A 3,863-nucleotide genomic window follows, 5' to 3' on the forward strand; every position below is an offset into this window, starting at 1 on the left:
TTAGAATGCAATTTGTGGTAATTCGACGCAAAATTGCGTCTGGTAGTAAGTGCCGGATTTCCAAGAGATGGCACTTCAATAAGTTAAATAAGGACATTCCACGTGTTTGAATGAGACCAGAAGATATTGTAAAAAGTTCATTTAGAGATACCACTGACACTGAAGAGTCTGCTTTATCGACCTTGTACAAATTTGGCCGACTTTTCAGCATCCTCTTAATTGCTTTTCTAATTGTATATAAAATAAAATTGCGTTTGTATAAAATTGCCACATTCATTTATACATATAAGATTCACACTGACCCAGCGGTCTAATATTATGCTTATGCTCTGTTATGCATTTCATGTGCTCCCGGCCTAACGGATAAATAAAATACAACGAAAACGAAATTTAAAATGAAATTTGTTGATTTTCTTGTGGTGTTGTAGTTCAAGCGATTGAGCAATATCGATAAATATCGATAATGATTAATCTTGTTGCGCTAAGCGTGCATTACGTGTAAAAGTGCAAAGATAAGGAAAAAAAAGAAAAAAAAGAGAAAAAAGTAGTTGTAAATATACAGTAAAATAGATTAATTATCAGTAAGTATAATAATATAATAATGTTAACAATTTAATAATAAATATGAAATTTATATACTTTTATAGAATTTGTGATAATTTAATTGTGAATATTATTATTGCAGGCATATTATTATTGATAAAATAAATACGAGCAGAGCAGAGCAGAGCAGCAGCAAAGAAAAGCTTTAAAAGTTTTTGGTATGTTATATAAGAATATACGAAATATTATTTAAAGATTTAGAAAATTTCAATTCCGCGTACAAATCGGAAGTATGTTTATCGCTATTAATTAAAATAAGTAGTAATCTTTGTAAATTAATGTGCCAACAGTTATCACGTCACAATGAATTTTATAATATTTTAATGTCGATGATTTTTTTAACTACGTAAATGTGACAGATGCAGACTTTAAAGTTTTATTTTGTTATATATATTTTTATAATATAATTTGTAATCATTTAATTATGAATGTTATTATTGCAGGCATTGATAAAAGAAAAATACGAGCAGAGCAGAGTAGAGCGGCGCAGAGCAGGAACAAAGAAAAATTTTAAACTTTTTGGTTTGTTACATGAAAATATATGAAATATTATTTAAAGGTTTAGAGAATTTTCATTCCGCGTACGAATCGGAAGTATGTCTATCGCTGTTAATTAAAATATAAATTAATATACCAACAGCTGTCACATCACATTAAGTTTCGTGCGTTTTTTAATATTTTAATGTAGATGATTTTTTAAACTATACATAAATGTACAGATACAGACTTCAAAGTTTTATTTAAATTTGAGTATATCTTTATAAATATTCAATTTATTAGTTTATTAGTTTATGCGGCAGTTTTCTAAATTTAAAGAAAAGTTAATGCATATTTTTTACACTTAAAAATCAGTCATTTACTTCTCTCTCTCTCTTATCTCCGTTCCTCTTTCTTTCTTTTTCTCTCTCCCCTCCTCCTTTAATATGTAATTTAAAAATCGTTGAGTTTATTATATTAATTCACAAAGGGCACTATTCGTTCTATTTAGCAATAGGTCGTAGATACAACAACCGGTTTGTACGCAAAATTCAAATTTTCTGAATTTTGGATATTATCTCATATAAAAATTATATTTTTACATAATGATTGTAATAATACATAAATATTTTTATTTGCAGGTGGACGGTGACGGTAACAAAAATATTAAGTGGCGCTGTATATATTAGCTGCCCTAAATCAAATATCAGCGCTGTACATCGGCTGCAATAAATTAAATATTGGCGCTTGTATTTCGGCTGCCATATACGAATCTCGGCGCTGTCTTCGGCTGCCATAAATTAAATATAAGAGAATTAAAACTAAATTAATATTTTTTAAGGATTTTACAAATTTAAGAAATTAATAATTAAAATTATTAATTATTAGTTGTTATTGCATCTTTCAATAATTTATTATTGTTACTTTCTCAAAATTAATAAACTCTATTTAAGTTAAAAATATAATAATATTAATAATATTAATAAAATAAAAATAAATAGTTCTATTTTTAATATTTAATTATTATTTTTAAAAAAAAATTATTATTAATACATATTCTATACATTCCTGAATATTTACATGATGCAAATTATATTTAAAGGTGAATGTTTAAATAATAATCATATTGATTATTTTGGATGGTTATTAAAAAATTGTTCAGAATATCATCCACGTGAATCATGGAGAATCCAATGCCCTGATACGATTGAACCCGTTTCTGAAGATCAGGAACATATTCAAATATTATATAGTTGTAATGATTTGAAAACGAATATAAACGGACATTGGGTTTGCAGTTATTACAACACAAAAACAATTTACATTTATGATTCATTGAATTTAAAATGGTTGCATGTGCATCATAAGATTTATCTTGAAAAATTATATCCGTTTTACTCATTTGAGAAGAAAACAATACAGTTTCCAAAAGTTCAAGAGCAATCTAATAAAAATGATAGTGGAGTTTTTGCAATTGCATTTGCAGTATCACTTTTATTCGGACTTCGACCAAATACAATTATGTATGATCATAGTTTGATGCTTCAACATTTGACACAAATATTTTAATCAAATAAAATAGAACATTTTCCTCGAATTATAAGACCTGGTGACCCAAAGCAATTGTGTTCTTTGGATAAGGTACAAAAAAGAAAAATATTAGCTAAGAAGAAACGAAAATTTCGAATAGAAAAAAGTAAGGAAGAGAAAAGTACAAATATTATACAGTCTGTTAATATTAATAATAGTTTAACAAGTTCTTCTTGTTTGTCAATGCATACAAATAATTTGCATATAAATAAATCAACAAATATTAATTACAATATAACAGAAAGTACAACTCCAATGAAAATAAACAATCAATTTACACAATCTTTAAAGGAAATGTCTGATACAAATTTTGTTTCTAATATTTTACCTTTAAGTACGCATTATATACAAATAATTCTTAGAGGTGAATGGTTAGAGGATATTCATATAGATTATTTTAATTCATTATTAAAAATTTTTTCAGAATACGAACCACGTGAATCATGGAAAATTCAATGTCCCGATAGAATTAAACCCGTTTCTAAAGATAAGAAACATATTCAGATATTACATAGTTGTAGCGACATGACAACTAATTTAAATGGACATTGGGTTTGTAGCTATTATGATACTAAAATGATTTATATTTACGATTCACTAAATTTAAAACAATTGCATGTGCACCATAAAATTTATCTTGAGAAATTATATCCTTTTTATCAATTTGATAAACAATTAATACAGTTTCCAACAGTCCAAAATCAATCTAATGGTTGCGATTGTGGTGTTTTTGCAATTGCATTTGCAGTGTCACTTTTTTATGGTCTTCAACCAGATACAATTACATATAATCAGAATTTAATGCGTAAACATTTAGCACAAATGTTTGAATTAAATAGAATAGAACATTTTCCCCAAGTTACAAGATCTAATTCAGAACAAGTTACTTGTGAAAATGTATTCAATCAAAATGATATAAGTTGTGATACTAATAATATCACAACTTCTGAGAATTTAAACACAACTGAACGTGGTATCAAAAGAAAAATAAATTTCATTGATACTGTAAATGCTAAGAAAAAAAATAAACATGTTTATTTGAAAAGTGTACTTCATAAAACAGATATTAATTTATCTAAAAATAAAAGTATTGCTAATAAGAAGTATTATGAACTACTTAAAAATTATTTACTTAAAAAACGAAAAGAAAATTACAAAATTTATAAAAATAATTTATGTTATAAAAGGCAAAA

Source organism: Wasmannia auropunctata, unplaced genomic scaffold (assembly GCF_000956235.1).
Source record: "Wasmannia auropunctata unplaced genomic scaffold, wasmannia.A_1.0 LD336060.1, whole genome shotgun sequence".
Classification (NCBI taxonomy): Eukaryota; Metazoa; Arthropoda; class Insecta; order Hymenoptera; family Formicidae; genus Wasmannia; species Wasmannia auropunctata.